This window comes from Sturnira hondurensis, unplaced genomic scaffold (genome assembly GCF_014824575.4).
Source record: "Sturnira hondurensis isolate 20B ecotype Veracruz unplaced genomic scaffold, ASM1482457v3 Scaffold0000256, whole genome shotgun sequence".
Taxonomy (NCBI): Eukaryota; Metazoa; Chordata; class Mammalia; order Chiroptera; family Phyllostomidae; genus Sturnira; species Sturnira hondurensis.
The window spans coordinates 4,480,774-4,502,109 of NW_028072887.1; the positions used below are offsets into that span (position 1 = coordinate 4,480,774).

A 21,336-nucleotide genomic window follows, 5' to 3' on the forward strand; every position below is an offset into this window, starting at 1 on the left:
TAAAGGTTTTTTTTGCATTTTGCACTGAAAATTCTGGTTGCTTCTGATAAGTTGATAAGGGGTTTTGTCAGAAGCCCATAATTCCTTACTTAAGGACTTGTGAGATATTTGGTACCCTGTGTGCGGTGAGGTTTAATGTCAGTTAGAACCATGAATATTTTCAGAACCACATTAGGCCCTGCAGGAAGGGTGCCTCATTTCATGCAGCATAGCAGCAAATGACAATCAGATGAAAGCAATCTTTGGGCTGTTCCAGTTTTTTAAATTCAGTGTTATTATTCGTTCTTATACAGCATGACTTATTCAAATCTCACTATCACCAATTTGAATTATAAAATAGGGTTCTATTGTTCTCAGTCTCTCTCTGTTTCTTTCTCTCTTTTCCCTCTCTTTCTACCTATCTCCATCTCTATTGTATAGTAGAAATTCTCTCAAAAAATGGTATAATGAGCCCCATAAATTAATCAACCCACTCAAAACCGATCACCAACTTCCACGATTATCTACATATGACAATTTTATTTATTTTTTCTTCCCCAACTTTTATTTGTTCTCCTATAAATGACTTTAAAGTATACCCCACACTTTGTCATTTTATTATGAATACTTCTATATATCTTCTTAAGAGATAATGACTAATCACAACTATAGCAAAACATCACCACAATACCTTTTATACCTTGTGGGAGTTTAATTTTTAAAAAATTAAAAACAGGACTGCCTGCCTGGTGTAGCTCAGTGGATTGAACACGGGCCTGCGAATCAGAGGATTGCAGTTTGATTCCCAGTCAGGGCACATGCCTGGGTTATGGGCCAGGTCCCCAGTGGGGGACATGTCTCCAGTGGGGGACACATGAGGGGCAACCACACATTGATATTTCTCTCCCACTCTTTCTCCTTCCCTTCCCATCTCTCTAAAAATAAATAAAATATTTAAAAAAACAGGGCTTATACAAAGTTTCAAAATTAATGAACTTACTAATGACTAAGCCAGCACAATTGCAAGGCTGGTCCAATGAGGATTGGAGAGGGCAGAGAACTTTCACTTCTAGCAATAATGGAATATCATTGGATTTATTTGGATTGTTTTGATTTACACTCTTATTGTAGACAACTAAAAAAAGAGCAGAATATAAACAACAGTTTTTAGAGATTGGATAACATGTAGTATTTAACTATGATCCTGAGGGAAGAAAAACAAAGTGGGGTGAGCCTTAACAATCACCTCTCTAGGATGGAGATACTTTCTGGGTGATGGTGCTGGGAATGGGATCATAACAAAAGCATAGTGAGGAGCTAGATATTATAAATCTGAGAAGTAGAGGGAGCTGAAGTATGAAGGGCAAAAGGCTGGAGAGGGTTAGCTTGGCACAGAAAGAAATCTCAATATTAAAATAAGGGCTTCTTTGAGTTCTTGCCTAAATTCTAATTTATACATGTATAGGGTAAAACTCTGGAAGTAGAGCAAAGAATGGCCTCTGGGTTGCTGCCAGGTGTAAACATTTCAAAGCTCACACAGGCCTTGGAGACATTTCAATTCCATCCAGCCAACACAGAGATACTTTTTCAAGCCCTCAGGCCAGTTGATAATGACCAAAAAGGTTGTGCCTTTGGTGGCCCTGGAGTAAATTCTACTGTAGAATTTCCCTAATGAAATTTAAAGACAAACCTTGGAAAAGCCAACTTGACTGTGGGGGATGCTCTGCCTACAGGGCTGCCTCCACCCCCAACCAGCTGCCACAGATGAGAATAAGTCTACAAAGACATGATCTGCTTGGGAAGGAAAGGTGACCAGTCTCTCAGAGGAGAAGGGCCTTGAACCTGTTCATCAGTGGGCTTTTATTGGGTTTGATTTGCATAGGAATACAGAGTGTACACATAAAGCTCATCAACTATTGTCAGGCAGTAGTGGTCAAACAATAGACAACATTCAAAGAACTATGAGGGCTTATTCTTAATGAGGGTCATACAGCTAAAGGGCCATAAAACTTTGGGAAACAAACTCATTTTATGCTCAGACCCTTAAAATTTCAATTGAGGGCATTGTTAGCAAAGGTTTCACAGGATTTTACGCATTCTTTTTCAGGCCTGATTGCCCTGGGGAACCGCTCTTTCCAGCACAGGGCTGCACCCATCTCTAACATTGTTTTAGGGTTAAGTCAGGTGGGGGATGTGAGCAGCCAAGAGATTAGGAGACTTCTTACAGATAGAATGAGGACTCAGGCTATGACAAAGCTGAGGGGTGAAGGTTCATTACCCCTTTTCTATCATCCCCTAAGACCTTCCCTGATGGCCCCTTCATGACTGTGCCTGTCTTAGGTCATCCCTTCCTTAAGGAGTCTTATCCATTAGTGGCTAACCAGTTAACCACCCGAGGCCAAGAAGGGTGAAGTAAAAGGTGGCAGAGGCAGCACCCCTGCCTGGAAGATAAGCTTTGTCTCCTTAGTGCCTTATGGTCCCAAGGTCTTTTTACCCAACCTTAGTCATGGGGGGTTACAGCTTCTGAAACCAGGCATGGTGGTTCCCAACATCTGATCCACAAGTAACTTTTGTGTCTGCCAAAATAAATGTTAACACATTTAAATGGAACACACACACAAATTTAACAAATGTAGAACTCACAGTGTCTGGGAGTGGTGACTAGAAGTCATTTTAGGGACTTAGGTAGTACTGGTAATATTTTGTCTCTTGAGCTCTGGTCATGTGATATAGGTGTTTTCATAGTATGAAGAGTCCTGGAGCTGCATTCCTATTACATTTGTAGTTTTCTATATGTATTTTATACCTAATTACTACTACACATCTAAAGAGGCAACACGTTGTGACCCATAAGCAAGAGGAAGACCAGTCAACACAAGCAGGAATAGAAAATAAGGAACTTAAAAACAGTTATGATAGACCCTGACCCAGTGCTTCAGTTTGTTTGATCTTCATCCTGTTGTGCCAGAGTTTCTGGTTTAATCCCTGGTTAGGGCACACACAGGAGGCAACCAATGGATACGTAAATAAGTGGAACAACCAGTCTATGTTTTTCTCTCTCTCTCTCTCTGTCTCTCTCTAGATAAAAATTTTAAAAAACAGCTGTCATAAATATTTTAAGTATGCTCTGAAATTTAAAGGAAAATAAGAACATAATGAGTAAAATAGAAGATATTGAAAAGAATTATATAAATTTTAGAGATCTAAAATACAATGTCTGACATTAAAAAAAATGTGCCAAATGGGAGTAATAAAATGTTACACCGTGCAATATAAAAGATGAGTGAACTTTAAGACATAGTAATAGAAATTACACTAAGGCAAATAAAAAAGAAGACCAAAGGGAAATAAATAGACTAAGTGATCTGTGGAATATTAACAGTTGGTGTAAAATAACCACTCAATATATTTGGAGTCCTTTCAGGAGCATGGGGAATGGACAGAAAAATACTTAAAGAAGTAGTGGCTAAAATTATTCTGTATGTGGCTGTAGTCCTCAGAAACTATTACCTGGATCATATAAACCTGGTTGACAATATTCTAAGAACAAAACCGGAAAAAAATGCTAGAGGTCTCATTGTATATTACATAGACAGTCTTTCACTTTAATCCTTTTATTTTCAAAATGGTAGCTCCCTGCTCAATTGTGTCAAGTGTCCACAGTGAAAAAAAAATCTGTTTTTCCCATTAAAAGAACAATAAATTCCTAGTCTTTAGCTAGAAGACACCTGGCTGTGCCAGTGGGCAGAGATTGTGTGAAGGCCTAACAAATTCAAACACTCCCTTTCAGTGCATACTCTAGTTGTGAGCCTAATTCCACCTTCTTGTTCAGATGTTCTTGCTGCTTACATTCCTAGTATTTGAAGCTTTACAGAACAAATCAGGTACCAATTTATCCATTGCTGGTTTGGAATTTAGTACTCTCAGGTCAGCTAAGGCAGTTTTCACATCAATTTGTCAGTTTCCTCAATATCGTTACTTTTGTACTCAATATTATTAGCATATAATCATGTGTACACCTTTAAACACAAATTCACTTACTCTTTAATTCCTTTAATATCATTTTAGTAGTAATTCTGGAAGGAATTCTCTAAAAGCCGCCATCTTTAATCAAAATCTTAATTTAATCTTAATTCATGGTATATTTTACCACAGAAAAGTATTTAATTGTTATGAAACTAAGTTTCTTTCCTGCTTAAATATTTCACAGATTTACTGTTTTAAATTGCATTTCCAATATTTTACTTGCTTAAAAATATATAAAGATATTTAATTCATCAGTTATTTAATCTTGTATGTAGTATAAGATAGGCTTTTCAATTAAATTCCAAATGAATATTTCTCTACTGACTGTTTTTGTGTTTATATTCTAGATATTTTTAATTTATTTGTTCATGAGAATTTTCTTTATATTCTTGTTGCATCCAATTAAATTTTTCATCACTAGTATTAATGTGTTTTTTTAGTGAATATTTCTAACTAACTGGTTAATTATAGTGTCTAACTACAATATTAAGTTTTATATACACCTTATATCCATCATGTTTTTCTAAATAAGGTCATTAATTCTACTAGGATTTTTTAGTTAGTTGACATTCTAAGGATTTTCCTCATCATATAATCTTATAATCTATATAACAACCACACAATATACAAGTAATGATTGTATCATTCTTATGTTATTTATCCTGGACATATTTATAAGGACTTTCTAAATAATACTAAAAACAAAATAAAAATTATGTCAGTCTTTTTTGATATTAATAATAATATTGTGTCTGAGCCATTTCAAATAGTATCTGCATTTCTCAGATATAAGAATTTTCTCTAAATTTCTTTTAACATACATGCAACTATAATACATCTGTATATACATAGGGTTTTTCTCTTTCTCTTTTTTTTTTATTGTTGTTCAAGTACAGTTGTCTCCATTTTCCCCCTACCACTTCCCCCCACACCAGCCATGCCTACCTCCCACCCTCCATCCTACCCCCACCTTTGGCTTGGTCCATGTGTCCTTTATCAATGTTACTTGACAACCCTCTCTGCCTCCATTATCCCCTCCCACATCCCTTCTGGTTACTGGCAGTTTGTTCTTTATTTCAATGTCTCTGGTTATATTTTGCTTGCATGTTTGTTTTGTTGATTAGGCCCCACTTCTAGGTCTTTCACCACCTGGCTTGTTTCGCTTAGCATAATGCTCTCCAAATCCATCCGTGGTGTAGCAAAGGAGAGGAGCTCCTTCTTTTTTCTGCTGCATAGTATTCCACCATGTAAATGTACCATAGTTTTTTGATCCATTCATTTACTGATGGACACTTAGGATGCTTCCAACACTTGGCTATTGTAAATTGTGCTGCTATGAACATGGGGCACATAGGTTCTTATGAATTGGTGTTTTAAGATTCTTTGGGTATAATCCCAGCAGTGGAATTAATGACTACTCAGTGTTATCAAATGCTTTGTTCTGATATGATTTTTAGAATTTGTCCTTTACATGTATTACAGTTTTAAAATAGACCTCGTAATTTTGAAATGTGCATTTATTCTTAAAGTAGACTATTTGGTTATAGTCTACAATTATTTTATTCTTAGTACTTTTTATATTTTATTTTCAATTTTAAATTAGAGTTGACATTTGTACACAACAATTAGACATTTTTGAAATATATTTTATTGATTATGCTATTACAGTTGTCCCATTTCCCCCCTTTTACTGCCCTCTGCTCTGAACACCCCCTCCACCTGCATTCCTCCCTTTTAGTTCACGCCCATGGGTGTACATGTAGGTTCTTTGGCTTCTACATTTCTTATACAATTCTTAACCTCCCCCTATTTTCTACCTACCATTTATGCTACTTATTCTCTGTACCTTTTCCCCCTTTCTTCCCCTCCAACTCCCCTGATGATGACTCTCCATGTGATCTCCATTTCTGTGTTTTTGTTCCTGTTCTAGTTGTTTGCTTAGTTTTTTTTTTTAGGTTTAATTGTTAATAACTGTTTGTTGTCATTTTACTGTTCATATTTTTTATCACCTTTTTCTTAGATAAGTCTCTTTAACATTTCATAAAATAAGAGCTTGGTGATGATGAACTCCTTTAACTTGACCCTATCTGGGAAGCACTTTACCTGCCCTTCCATTCTAAATGATAGCTTTGCTGGATAGAATAATCTTGGATGTAGGTCCTTGCCTTTCATGACTTAGAATACTTCTTTCCAGCTCCTTGTTGCCTGTAAGGTTTCTTTTGAGAAATCAGCTGATAGTCTTATGGGCACTCCTTTGTAGGTAACTGTCTCCTTTTCTCTTACTGCTTTTAAGATTTTCCCCTTATCTTTAATCTTTGGTAATGTAATTATGATGTGTCTTGGTGTCTTCCTCCTTGGGTCCAACTTCTTTGGGACTCTCTGGGCTTCCTAGACTTCCTAGAAGTCTATTTCCTTTGCCAGATTGGGCAAATTCTCCTTCATTATTTGTTCAAATAAGTTTCAATTTCTTGCTTTTCCTTTTCTCCTTCTGGCAGATTCAGATGTTAGAACATTTAAAGATGTCCTGGAGGTTCCTAAGCCTCTCCTCATTTTTTGGAATTCTTGTTTCTTCTTTCTGTTCTGGTTGAATGTTTCTTTCTCCCTTCTGGTCCACACCATTAATTTGAGTCCTGGTTTCCTTCCCGTCAGTGTTAGTTCCCTGTACATTTTCCTCCATTTCACTTAGCACAGCCTTCATTTTTTCCTCTTACTTGCGACCATATTCAACCAATTCTGTGAGCATCCTGATTATCAGTAATTTGAACTGTGCATCTGATAGTTTAGCTATTTCCTCGTCACTTAGTTGTATGTTTTCTGAAGCTTTGATCTGTTCCTTCATTTTTTTTTGCCTGTTATGTAGTAAGGGGCGGAGCCTTAGGCGTTCACCAGGGTGGGGCAACCCATGGCGCTGCGTTGTGATGCTGTATGTGGAGGAGGGGTCTGAGAGGGAACAATGCTGCTTGCTCCACTCTCTGTCAGTTTTCAGTCTCTTCCCCCTGCTACCTACAATCAAATTGGGCCCTTCTGGTGCTGATTCCCAGGTGGGTGGGATTGTATATGTTCTAGGACCATTTGGGTCTCTCCAACAAACTATCCTATAAGGCTGGGAGTTTTTCCCACTGCTGCCTCAACCCCTACAGGTATTTTAATCAGAGGTTTGAGGCTTTATTTCCCTGCCCTGGAGCCCTGGGTTGTGTGGTCTAACTCACTTTCCAGTTGTTTCAGTTCATCTGCACAGGAATGTGGGATCACGCAGTCCACAATTCGCCACTTCACTGGGTCCCCCAGCCACTGTCTTGCCACAAGTCTTCTCCACCTGGCTGCCCATTTCTGCCCCTCCTACTGATCTGGATGGATGTTTTTTCTTTAACTCCTTGGTTGTCAGACTTACATACAGTTGTATTTTTTGTCAGTTCTGGTTGTTTTTTGTATTTAAATTTGTTGCCATCCTTCTTTTGTTTGTGCGAGGAGGCACAGTGTGTCTAGCTATGCCTCCATCTTGGCCAGAAGTCATAATAGAGTCTTAAGAGGCGCACAAAACCTGAAACCCGTATAGGTTTGTTATTATACACCCCAATAAAGTCAATAAAAAACAGCATTTTGTAACTTAAGAATTTAGTCTATTATTATTCTAATTGGTTCAAAATGGCTCTTACTCCCACCCCAAATCTCCCAACTTACTATATTGGATTTAATATTATGCTATTATGCTTATTTGGAAAAATTCATCTGAAAGGTTTCTACTTTTTTTCTGAACCAATTTCTTAAAATATAGAAATTAGTTCTCTGAAATTTTAAACACATCTGTAGCAAGAATATTTTTCAATGGTATATTTTTCACAATTTTTCCAATTTCCCCTGCAATTGTTCTTTTGAAATCTCATTCTTGAGTAAAATTTAGTTATTTACATAATGCATGGAGATGACAATTTTTGCTAAATTTTAAAAAGTTTGTTCAAATAACATATACAGAATTCTGTTTTAAGTAATTTAATCCCATATATCTGTAATTATGTTCTTTTTCATACACACACACACCTATGTGTGTGAGTGTTTTTCTGACATTTTGACACTTCTGTCCAAAACTGGTATTTGATTTTTATTTAGTCTGTTTTAATTCATATACCTTAAACATATATTTTCATCATTTCAGCAAATATATCTTTCATTTATATTTCTTTTCCACTTTGAGGGTATTTACATATCTTATATTGCTATTAAACATCTAACATTTTTGTTAAACTTGAAAGAAAAAATACTTGGAAATTCATTAACTTTTTAATCAAGATTTAATTTGAAAAGATTTTGACCTCCTTCTACCAATTTATAAATACAGTATGTTTTCTCTGACACTGTACAAGGTTGTTACAAAATTATTGACTATATTCTTTATGCTGTACATTACATTCCTGCCACTTATTTATTTTATAACTGGAAATTTGTACCTGTTATTTCCTTCACCTCTTTCACTCTTTCTCCGATCCCTTCCCCTCTGGCAATGATCAGTTCTTTATTTCCATTTGTATGTTTTTGTTTTGCTTTGTTTATTCATTTGTTTTCTTTTGTTAGATTTTACATATAAGTGAGATCATAAGGTATATGTCTTTCTCTAACTTATTTTACATAGCATAATTACCTCTAGTTCCACACATGTTGCAAATGGCAAGATTTTACTTTTTATGGGTGAGTAATACTTCATAGTGTATATGTACCACATCTTCATTATCCATTTATCTATTTGTAGACAACTAGATTTCTTCCACCTCTTTGTTATTGTAAATGCTGTAATGAACACAGCAAAGCATGTAGCTCTTTGAACTAGTGTTTTCATTTTCTTCAGATAGACATCCAGAGTGAAATTACTGGGCCATATGGTAGTTCTATTCTGGTTTTCTAAGGAACTTCCTCGTGTTTTTTATAGGAAAGGAAATACTCATGCAATGTTCATAGAGTTTCCTTTCCTTTTTAGACTATGAAGCATTTTAAGCACATAGAAGGCTGCAGAGAGTTATGTATACAAAATGTTGGTGTCCAGCCTGTAGCTTAGTAGAATCTTAATTCATGTACTTCATTTTTTAAAAATGCAACCCTTTTTTATGTATGTCTGTTAAATTTTGTGGCCTCCTTTATGCATTCTGTATTAAGTTTATACTTAGGCATTAATACTGTAAATGGCACTACTTAAAATGTTATTGTTGACACAGAGGGAGGGGGAGTGTTGTGTTTCCTTTACTTTTTTCCATGTACTTACCTCACTGGACTCATATTTGTTCTTTCATGTTTTGGATCTGTTCTCTCGGTATTTTAAGAACCACAATATATCATCTCAGTCAATGAATGTCTTTATTCTGACATGAGTGTATAGGGTTATTTTTTTTCTCAGATCTTTTTTAGCTGAGCAGAGCTAACAACAACCATGACCAACTCGTATACTACTGGTTATGGGCATCTTTGTCATATTCTTGAGTTTCACAGTGACAAGTGTTTCACAGTTGTTGTGACAGTTATATTGAGATAGGTAATTTATAATATTTGTGTTTGGGCTCCAAGAATTAAAAACCAAACCTAAGACCACAAAACTGTCACTTGTATTTTAAATAATTGTAGGAAATTAAAGTGAAATTGTTGTCTGTTGAGTCCACATCTCTCTTCTGTTGTCCTCTTGTTTTTTCTCTTTGCTGTGAGTACCGACCTGTGCTTTACTTGGCATGTTTGAGTGGGGCTTCTGCCATTCCTTTTCCCTGAGCAGTACTCAAAATATTCCCTTACAGAAGTATTGGGTACTGGTAGACCACTGGCTAAGCTACCAGACAAAGACCTTTTAGCCAAGACACAGCAATCAAGGTATCAACTTGATGACTGTTTTCTGAGCTAGAACTGTTGGCAGTATGAGGCCAGCTGGGATGGGAATTTGTGCACAATAGGCACCAAAACTTTCCTAGTATACCCGACTGTGATAGTCACATGCTTATTTCTATACATGGATGAGGTTTTATCAGGCATGGCCATTGATTTTTTAAAATAAATACTTGGCATATATTACAGTCACTTTGTGAATGCACATGTAAGTGTGTGTGTAAATCATTGGACTCATGATATTCTGAAAGTTTTTTATAAGGCATCTTTGCTTTTCCAGGAAACACAATCCAATTATTTATGTGTATTTTAATGTGTGTTATATTGTATCACTAGTTGTTTTTTTGTTGTTGAATTAGTATCTATATTATGTAGTTAAGCATTTTAGTGCATTATCATCATAGTTGTGTGTGTGTGTGTGTGTCTGTCCCCTTGGCCCCTCACTGAGCCTGGGGTCTGGCGTTCATGCTTAACACACACACATACATACACACAGAGGGAGACTGACTTATAATTTTCTTTTTATGTACTACCATTATAAGTGAAGGCAGGTTATCACATGCTATAAACAAATGTTGCTTGTTTTTTTTCTTTCTGTTTTATAAAGGTTTGCCTATCTAAGAAAAAAAATGAGACACTTGAAAGAATTTATCTGTGAAACTATTTAAACATAGCCTTTTAGTGGGCAACCTTTAGTCACATCATCAATTTCCCAAGATTATTAGTCCATTTAGATTTTCTTTTATCTCCCGAGTTAACTGTGGAAACATTTTTCTTTGATATTTTCTAAAAATTCTCTTAGGAAGAGACTTCTGTATTGATTATTGTATCTGCTTTCATTTACATTTTGTTTATTTGTTTTCTTTATTTTGGTTCAGGTTGTCAGAAGTTTATGTTAGAGATTGTATTTTCAAAGTTTTATTTTATTATCAATTCTAGTCTCATTTTAATATTCTAATTTGTCATTTTTGGTTCTTGCACTTAACCTATATTCATTGCCTTTTAAGGTATATGTTTTTCCAACTAGAATAGCAACATTTTAAAATATATTTACTGTCTTTTGTAGTAATGAAACACTCAAGGATATTATTATCAAGAATATTATAGTATTTATTTATAATTCAACTTGGACAGGGTAAAACCAGCTGCAATACTAAGGATTTGGCTCTGACCTTAAATTTAATATGAAGTATTCTTATTTTCACTGCTGCCTGAAAAGCCCACTAAATTTCAAACATCCTTATGTCCTAAATAGTTGTTATACAAAGTATATTTAAATTTTTACATTTCAAAGTCTTTCCTAATTATTCAGTCTTTTTTATTTATTATTTTCTGTTTGCTTTTAGAAATGTATTAAGGCTAGCTAAGAGAATGATGTATGATCAATATTTCCTAATGTTCCACTATGATTGAAAATAAGTTATTTTCTTCCTTAGAATTCATGTTATAGATATAGAAAAATTTGGCTCTATTTATTACATTTTTCAATATTTTTGTCCATATTTGTCATTAGCCAACTTGAAAAATTATAGTCTGACTGGTCTGTTAGAGTATGTATGCTATTATGATTGTATTTCTGTCAAATTCTCCTTGCCTTTAAAATTGTGTTTTATTTCTATAGTTTGATATCATGTTATTTAGCACAATCAGCTTTGTAAATATTTGCCTCAATAATTTTCCATTGATATTTCTTTCTTTAGAACTTTGTCATTTTATTCTATTTTGTCTTCCACAGATCCTTCTGCTTTACTTTTGTTTTCATGGGTCTTTATCTACCCTCATTATTTTCTTCCGCTTCCAATTGATATCTGTATGCACACTTTTTACAAAAAGGATACTTGAAATTCCTATTCTTTCCAGTGGCTTGATGGACTGTGCCTTGTATTTTTTCTATGCATTTGAGTAGTTTAATATTACTATTTATTATCTGTAATTTTTTTAGAAAGCCTTGAACATGTAATTTTCTATTATAAACTTCTGAATAAAACATTAAATTATGAACAGTGTATATCAGAGATATTTAGCTTGTTTTATTTCTCCCCAAAACTTCCCAGCTTTGCCAATATAATCTGAAATTATAGACCTAGAGGATTACCTTTTGCCAGCTTCTCTATCTTACACAATCATATATAATTTGTATATTTCCACATAGAAAATATTAATCTTTTTCTCTTTTTCTATTAAACCATTTGTTGCCATTAAGAATATAGTACTCTTGCCCTAGCTGGTGTGGCTCAGTGCAAAAAGTGCTATCCTGCGAACCAGAGGGTTGCTGGTTAATTCCCAGTTCAGGCACATGCCAGGGTTACAGGCCAGGTCCCTAGTAGGGGGCATGTGAGAGGCATCCACCAATCGATGTTTCTTTCTCTCCCTCTCTTTCTCCTACCCTTTCCCTCTCTCTAAAAGTAAATAAATAAAATCTTAAAAAGTAAAAATGCTAAATTTTTTAAAAAGGAAAAAATATGGTACTCTTTATTTGCTGCATTGTAATTGGAAAACATCACCTCCAGCAAGTTGGAATGATACCTTGAGTTTCTGTTTACTTCATTATGACCAAATTTCAAGTCCCAGTGCTTTTATGTATTCTAAAACTGTAATCATTATTTCTATACCACCTTTCATTATCTTCTATTACTGCATACATCTCTATTGTTACTGAATTTTTCTATTATCCACTGTAGGATGGCTTATATGTGCATTTTCCCATTCCAATTCTAGGAAATTTTAATAGTCTTCTGATGAGGTGTACACTTCATACCTTAAAGTGTACAAATCTAAAAGGTACAGCTTGTTTACTTTTTATATACCTAATTAGCCACCAAGCAAATAAAAATATAGGTCAATTCCAGTACCTTACAGTCACCTCAGTACTATTTTTCAGTTTATAGATAGTTCCCTAAGTCAGCCACTACACCTACATCTATCTTATCTACTAGTTTTGCTTGCCTTGAACTTCATGTACCCTTTTGTGTCTGACCTCATTACCTTAATATTATCCCATACTTTATATTAATGGAATCATAGTATATATTATTTTTTGTCTAGCTGATTTTGCTCAATATAATATTTTTGAGATTTATGACAATTGTTGAGGCTATTCATTTGTTCATTTTGGTTGCCACATATTATTTCATTGTGGAAATATAGCATCATTTATTTATGTATTCTCTTGTTAGTGAACATTTGGGTCACTTCTACTTTAGTTCTCTTATGAGTATAACTACTCTGACCACTCTGTGAGTTGTTTTTTCAATATTTGCACTCATTTGTTCCTTTTTATTAAACTTATTGGGGTGACATTGCTTAATAGATTTATATAGGTCTAAGATGTACAATTCTGTAACACATCATCTGTATACATCATCTGTATATTTTGTGTTTACCACCCAGAGAGAAGTCTCCTTCCATCATAATTTGGTCTCCCTGTACCATCTTCTACCCTGCCCTCCCTGCTTTCCCTCTGGTAATCACCATAGTGTTGTTTGTGTCTATGAATTTTTGTTCTTAATTTCTTCACCCTTTTCATCCAGATCTACAAGCCTCCTACACTCTAACAGCTGTAGGTCTGTTCTCTACAGGTGTGTTTCTGTTTTGTTTCCTATTTTGTTCATTAGATTCCACATATGAATGAATCATATGATACTTGTCTTTCCCTGACTGATTTATTTCACTTAGCATAATGCTCTCCATGTGTATCCATGCTGTTGCAAACAGTAAGATTTCCTTCTTTTTTATGGCTGAGTTGTATTTTATTGTGTAAATGTACGAATGCTTTTTAACCACTCATCTACTGATGGACACTTGAGCTCCTTCCAAAGCTTGGCTATTGTAAATAACACTGCAGTGAACACAGGGATGCATATAATCTTTTGAATTATTATTTCAGGACTCTTCAGATATATTCCAGAAGTAGAATCACTGGATCATAAGGCAGTTCCATTTTTCATTCTTGAGAAATGAAAAGCCACTGCTTTCCACAATGGTTGCACCAATCTGCCCTCCTGCCAACAGTGCATGAGGGTTCCCTTTTCCCTACATCCTCACCCTCACTTTTTGTACATTTATTGATGATAGCTATTGAGGCAAGTGTAAGGTGATATTTCATTGTGGTTGTAATTTGCATTGCTCTGATGATTAGTGACATTGAGCATCTTTTTATGTCTATTGGCCATCTGTATGTCCTCTTTGGAAAAGTGTCCATTCAGGTTCTTTGCCCATTTCTTTTTAATTGGATTGCATTAGGGTTTTTTCGTGGTTAGTTGTATAAGTCCTTTACACATTTTGGATATTAACCCCTTATCAGATGTATCATTGGTGAATATGTCCTCCCATTCAGTGGGTTGTCTTTTCATTTCATTGATGGTTTCCTTTGTTGTGAAAACAAAAGTTTGATGTAGTACCATTTGTTTTTTCTTTTGTTTCTCTTGCCTGAGAAGATATATCAAAATATTATTACTATTTTATTTTTATTTTATTTTAATTGTTCAAGTACAGTTTTCCACCTTTTACCCCCATGTAAGCCCACCGTCCAGCCCTCCCAACTTCCATCCCATTTCCACCCCCACTTGTTACTGTCCATGTGTCCTTTATACTTGTTCCTGTAAATCCTTCCCCTTTTTCCCCTGAAGTTCCCTCCCATCTCCCCTCTGGACACTGTCCACCTGTTCTCTATTTCAATGTCTTTGGTTATATTTTGCTTGCTTGTTTGTTTTGTTGTTTAGTTTCCTGTTAAAGGTGAGATCATATGGTATTTGTCTTTCAATGCCTGGCTTATTTCACTCAACATAATGTTTTCCATTTCCATCCATGCTGTTGCAAAGGGTGAAAGCTTCTTCTTTCTTTCTGCTGCATAAAATTTCATTGTGTATATATATCATAGTTTTTTGATCCATTCATTTACTGATGGGCACCTAGGTTGCTTCCAGCTCTTGGCTATTGTATATTGTGCTGCTGTGGACATTGGGATGCACAGTATCAGCCTGTTTTGATTACAGTGGCCTTGTAATACAGTTTGGTATCAGGTATTGTTATCCCTCCTACTTTCCTTTTCTTTCTCAAAATTGCAGCAGCTATTTGGGGTCATTTATTGTTTCATATAAATTTGTGAAGTGTTTGTTCTATTTCTGTGAAATATGCCATTGGTTGTTTAATAGGTATTGAATTGAATCTGTAAATTGCTTTCAGTAGTATGGACATTTTGATGATGTTAATTCTTCTGATACATGAACACGGTATACGTTTCCATTTGTTTTTGTCTTCCTTGATTTCTTTATTCAGTGTTGTGTAGTTTTCTAAGTACAGGTCTTTTAACTTCCTGGTTAGGTTTATTCCTAGGTATTTTATTTTTCTTGTTGCTATCTCAAATGGGATTTTTGTCTTGATTTCTGCTTCTGCTGTTTCATTGTTGGTATACGAAAATGCCTTTGATTTCTGGATATTGACTTTGTATCCCGCTGTTTTGCCATATTCATTTATTAGTTTGAACAGTTTTTTGGGGGGTTGAGTATACAGTCATCCCTTGCTATATTGTAGGTTCCCTCGATAGAGTGAAGCTGCAATAAGTGAACCACAATACAGTGAGGGACGACTGTATACTTCACTGGTGAGTATCCATATAGAATTTTGTATGTTGTTAAAATTACATAGGTTAAGAGTGTACAAAGCGTTTAAGAGAATATGAAGTGTTTATAAGAGTCTGGGAAAGGTTAATAAAAAAGTGGGAAGTTTTATGGAAATGTGGGAGGGTTTATAAAGCCTTAAAATATATATATAAATAATAAAATGAATAGAATGCCACTACTTCACAGATTTTCACCTAACACAAGGGTCTCTGGGATATAACTCCCAAGATAGGTGAGGGATCGCTGTATAGGATTTTCTAAGTACACTATCATGTCAACTGCAAACAATGAAAGTTTTGTTTCCTCCTTTCTTATTTGGATGCCTTTTACTTCCCTTTCTTGTCTGATCACTGTGGCTAAAACTTCCACTACTATGTTGAATAGAAGTGGTGACTTCCAGTATATGTTGTTTAAGAGTGGTGAAAACAGACACCCTTGTCTTGTTTCTGATCTTAGTGGAAAAGACTTTAGTTTTTGCCCATTGAATATGCTGTTGGCTATAGGTCTCTCATATATGGCATTCATTATGTTGAGGAATGCTCACTCTATTCCCACTTTGCTGAGTATTTTTATCATAAATGAGTGCTGTACATTATCAAATGCTTTTTCCACATCTATTGATATGATCATATGATTTTTGTCTTTGCTTTTGTTTATGTGAGGTATTACATTTACTGATTTGTGAATATTGAACCATCCATGCATCCCTGGGATGAATCCACATGGTCATGTTGTATGATCTTTTTAATGTAGTATTGGATGTGGTTTGCCAATATTTTATTGAGAATTTTTGTGTCTATCTTCCTCAGTGATATTGATCTGAAGTTTTCTTTATTGTGTCTTTATCTGGTTTTGGGATTAGGATGATGCTGGCTTCATAAAAAGAGTTTGGGAGTCTTCCATCATATTGGATTTTTTGGAATAGTCTGTGAAGAATAGGGGTTAGCTCTTCCTTAAATATTTTGTAGAATTCTCCTGTAAAACCATCAGGTCCAGGGCTTTTGTGTGTTGGGAGTTTTTTGATTACTGCTTCAATTTCATCTGCTGTTATTGGTCTATTCAGGCTTCCTGCTTCTTCTTCATTGAGTTTTGGAAGATTATATTTTTCTAGAAATTTGTCCATTTCAACTAGGTTTTCAATTTTTTTTGGCATACAGTTCTTCATAGTAATTTCTTACAATCGTTTGTATTTCTGTGGGGTCAGTTGTAATCTCTCCTCTTTCATTTCTGATTGTGTTCATTTGGGTCCTCTCTCTTCTTTTCTTGATGAGCCTACTTAAAGGTTTATCTATTTTGTTTATCTTTTAAAAAAACCAGCTCCTGGATTCATTGATCCTTAGAATTGTGCTTTTAATCTCTATGTCATTTAATTCTGCTCTGATCTTGGTTATTTCCTTCCTTCTACTTGCTCTGGGCTGTCTTTGTTGTTGTTCTTTGAGTTCTTGCAGGCATAGGGTTAGGTTGTTTGTTTGAAATGTTTCTATCTTTTTTGGGTAGGCCTGTATTGCTATGAGCTTCCCTCTCAGGACTGCCTTCACTGTGTCCCATAAGTTTTGGGTTGTTTTGAGTCATTTCCATTTGTTTCCAGAAAATTTTTAATTTGTTCCCTAATTTCATTATTGACCCATTCGTTGTTTAATAGCGTACTATTGAATCTCCATTATTTTGAGTGTTTTTTTTTTTCCCCTTGGGTTTGGTTTCTACTTTCGGTCCCTTGTGGCTAGAGAAAATGCTTGATATGATTTCAATTTTCTTGAGTTTATTGAGACTTGTTTTGTGTACTGTCATATGGTCTATCTTTGAAAATGTTCCATGTGCATTTGTAAAGAATGTGTATTTAGCTTCTTTGGGCTTAAGGGCTTTATATATATATCAGTTAAGTCCATTTCATCTAGGGCGTTGTTCAATGCAGCAATATCTTTATTGATATTTTGTTTGGAAGATCTTTCCACTGTGACAGTGGGGTGTTAAAATTCCCTACTATAATTGTGTTGTTGTCAATATCTTTCTTGAAGTCCTCTAAGATTTTCTTTATGTATTTGGGTGCTCCTATGTTGGCTGCATATAGATTTATGATATTAATGTCTTCTTGGTGGATTCTTCCCTGGAGTATTATGAAGTGATATTCTGGGTCTTTCTTTATGGCTCTTTTCTTGAAGTCTATTTAGTGTGATATGAATATTGCTACTCTGCCTTTTTTTTTCCTGGCTGTTTACTTGGAAAATTTGTTTTCAGCCCTTTACTTTTAGTCTGTGTAGGTCTTTTGTCCTGAGGTGTCCGTTATGATTTCTGGTCTCTTATTTTCATATATGCTGGGGAACTGTTGGCTGTTTGCGCTGTTCCTCCCTAGATCAGCCAGGATTTTCTCCCATGTGTACAGGAAATAGAATCTGCTCCGTCCTACTCTGTCACCATCTTCCCTCCCTCTTTCTTTCTTTCTTTCTTTCTTTCTTTCTTTCTTTCTTTCTTTCTTTCTTTCTTTCTTTCCTTTTCTTTTCTTTTCTTCCTTTTTTTTTCCTTTTCTGTAGGTATTTGTTTTATATATCTAGCTGCTCCAATGGTGGGTGTGCAAAAATTTACAATTCCTATATTTTCTTTATGCATTGACCCCTTCATTAATAGATTGATGAACTTTTAATCTCCTGTGACTATTTTTAACTTAAAGTCTATTTTGTCTGATATAAGCATATCCAGTACTGTTCTCTTTTGGTTTCTGTTTGCATGGGGTGTCTTTTCCCCTCCTTTCACTTTCAAGTTATGTGTCCTTAGAACTAAAGTGACTCTTTCCTAGGCAATGTGTCATTATACCTTTTTTAATCATTCAGACATTTCATATATATTTAAAATAATTATTGATAAATAAGGTCTTACTGTTGCCATTTTGTTCATTGTCTTCTGATATTTTGTAGTTCCTCTGTTTCTTCCTCTTTTGCTGTTGTTTTTCTTTGTGATTTATGAATTTCAGTAATGGTATTCTTTGGATCCTTCATCTTAATCTTTTGTTTCAATCCTTACCCCAGGTTGGCTTATTGATTTTAGAGAGAGGGGAAAGGAGGGAAAAAGAAAGGGAAACATTGATGTGAGAAAGAAACATTGATCAGTTGCCTCTCGCATGGCATGCACCCTGACCAGCGACTGAACCAGCAGCCCAGGCATGCGCCCCGACTGGGAGTTGAACCCACTACCTTTTGGTCGACAGGATGACATTCCAGCCATCTGAACCACACTGGCCAGGGCTTTATCTTAATCTTTTATGAACTCACTACAGATTGTTCTCTTGTAGTTACCATGGGAATTATCAATACACAAAATACTTTTTATGGATAATATCTTATTTTAAGCTGATAACAACTTGACTTTGATAATATGTAAAAACTTTATATTTTTCCTTCTTCCTCCTTCACATTTTAAGTTATTGTTCTTGCAATTTACATTTTTAAATGTAGTATATTCAAATGCAAATTATTGTCATTATGGTAACTTTAATACCTTTTATTTTAACTTTTAAACTAGAGCTGAAAATGACTTACAAATTACTATTACAATACTAGACTATGTAAATTTGATTGTATATTTACTTTTACTGGTTTATATATTCATGTGTTTTTATGTATTGTGCTTTGTGCTTTCAAAATTGTTTTTGTCTTTTACTTTTGACAATTTATGTCTTGATGTAACTTTTTCCAGGTTCAGTCTATTACAGATATTTGGGCATTATGAATCTAAATATTCATTTATCTTCCTTTAGTTGAGAAGTTTTCAGCCATTATTTTTTAAGTAAACTTTTTGTCCCTTTGTCTGCCTCCATTTGCTGCTTAACAATGGGGTTATATTCTGAAAAATGTATCATTAGTGATTGTGGAAACATCACATACTTATGCAAACCTGGAAGTTATAGCCTACTAAACCCCTACGCCACAGTCTACTGCTTCTAGGCTACAAGCCTGTGGAGTATGTACCCCCCCAAAAAACCCCACCAAGATTAAATCAAGCACAAGAGAAAATAATGCAACTGACAGACATAGTAAATAGATGTATGAGGCTGCTACCTACATAACAGGGCATACTGCTTTACAGCAAACTGTTTTTACAAGCTGAAAAGATACACATTAAAATAACAATAAAAATATAGTATAGTAAGTACATAAACCAAAACATATTTGTTTACTATCACTGTCAAGTATTATGTACCATACATATTTGTATGCACTATACTTTTATATGACTGGCAGCACAGTAGGTTTGTTTACACCGGCACCACCACAAACACGTGAGTAATGTGTTGCATTACTCCATTACAAAGGTTATGATGTCACTAGGTGATAGGAATTTTTCAGCTCTATTATCTTAGGGGACCACTGTTGTGTATGCCATCCATCATGGACTGGAACATTGTTATGTGACTATATGTTGTTTCTTTGATGTTTTCTCATAAGCACTATAGACATTCCTCACCTATTTATTGTTTTTTTTTTTATTTTGTTCCTCTAACTGGTTAGTTTCAGATAACTTGTTTATGAGTTCACTGATTCTTCCTCTGATTTGTGGAGTCTTCTGTTGAAGTTGTCTGGAGGTTCTGTTCAATCATTATGTAGAACTGCTGGCATGGTCTGTTGCCCAGGCTGTCCATTGCATGGGCTCTGTGGCTGATCAGAGTCTCTCTCAAGGATTCCTGGTCAGGTAGGGCTGGAATTTGAGCTCAGCAATTGGGCAGGGCTGCTGACTTGCCTTACCCTCACTGAAGGTTGGGATTTATAAAATGGGCCCCATGACCTGGATGGCTCATTGGCTCAGGATCCAAACTGGGACTGGGCAGAATTACTAAGTTCCCTGGGTAGATGGGGCCACCAGCTGCCCTATGGAAATGAGCAGACTGCTGGCTGGCATATCAGCTCAGGTGCCACTGGCAGCAGAAACATGGTCTGCCAAGTTCACACACTTGTTAGTGTGAGTGCCACCCCCTTGTCTGTCCTCAGCTGGTTTGCAGTAGTCCTGTTCCCTGATTCCCCAAGCCATCCTCATGAGGTGGAAGCTAACTGGGCCTCTGGAAAGCATCCTGTTACACTGGTGAAGCCGGATGCCAGTCTTGGGCTTTTCTTTCCCACCGTAGAAATCAGGCTCAGGGGCATCCTCTGCGTGTAGTACTTGCCATGCTGGGGGAGGGGCATACAGTGAAAGTAAAACCATTCTTTTTACCCTTCTAATGTAGTTTTCTTGGATTTTGTGGACCAAAGTGAGAGGTGATATTAGCCTCGCTGCCAGGTTCTGGGATTTTCACAAAGCCTGGTCTGTTGATAGTTGCTGCGGGCCTTTCTGTGAGGGAGGCTGAACTTAAGGACCACCTATTCTGCCATTTTACTGGTTTCACGTTCCTATTTTTATTTTGTTTTTAAATTTTTAAAAAAATATTCTGGATGTAAGTTTCTTTGTCAGATATTTGCATTGTGAACACTTTCTTCCAATCACTAGCTTATCTTTTTTAAACTTCATTGCAGTGTGTTGTTTTGTTCTAGCAGAGGATTCTAGTTTTGATGGCATCTTATTGTTTTATTCCATGGTTAATAGCTATTTGTTCCTATAAGAAATCTTTTCCTAGCCCAAGGCTATAAAAGTGTTCTACTATATTTTCTTCTGGTAGGTTTATAAGTTTAGTTTTTACATTTAGATGTATAATCTATCTCAAAAATTTGCATGTGCCACATGCTTTTAGAATGTTTTTTTCCCCAATTTTTTAATTTAATTATTTTTCAAGTACAGTTTTCTGTCTATTACTCCCATCCCATCCCACCCCCCCATCCTCCCCCCTCCCTCCCATTTCCACCCTTCTCAGTTGTCCATGTATCCTTTATATAGG

The 21,336-nt window shown here is 35.5% G+C and overlaps 1 protein-coding gene and 1 long non-coding RNA gene across 2 annotated transcripts in view; one reads left to right on the plus strand and one right to left on the minus strand.

Moving 5' to 3' along the window:
* The window catches only part of THSD7B (thrombospondin type 1 domain containing 7B), a 618,064-nt gene that overhangs the window by 519,632 nt on the left and 77,096 nt on the right, over nucleotides 1–21,336 (plus strand). The gene's annotated exons all lie outside the window — the stretch shown is intronic.
* Nucleotides 2,443–20,003, minus strand: LOC118974977 (uncharacterized). The gene is made up of 3 exons (XR_005063990.1): nucleotides 19,993–20,003; nucleotides 5,806–5,818; nucleotides 2,443–2,531 (listed from the first exon to the last, which is right to left on the minus strand). It is a non-coding gene; the product is annotated as an uncharacterized LOC118974977 (long non-coding RNA).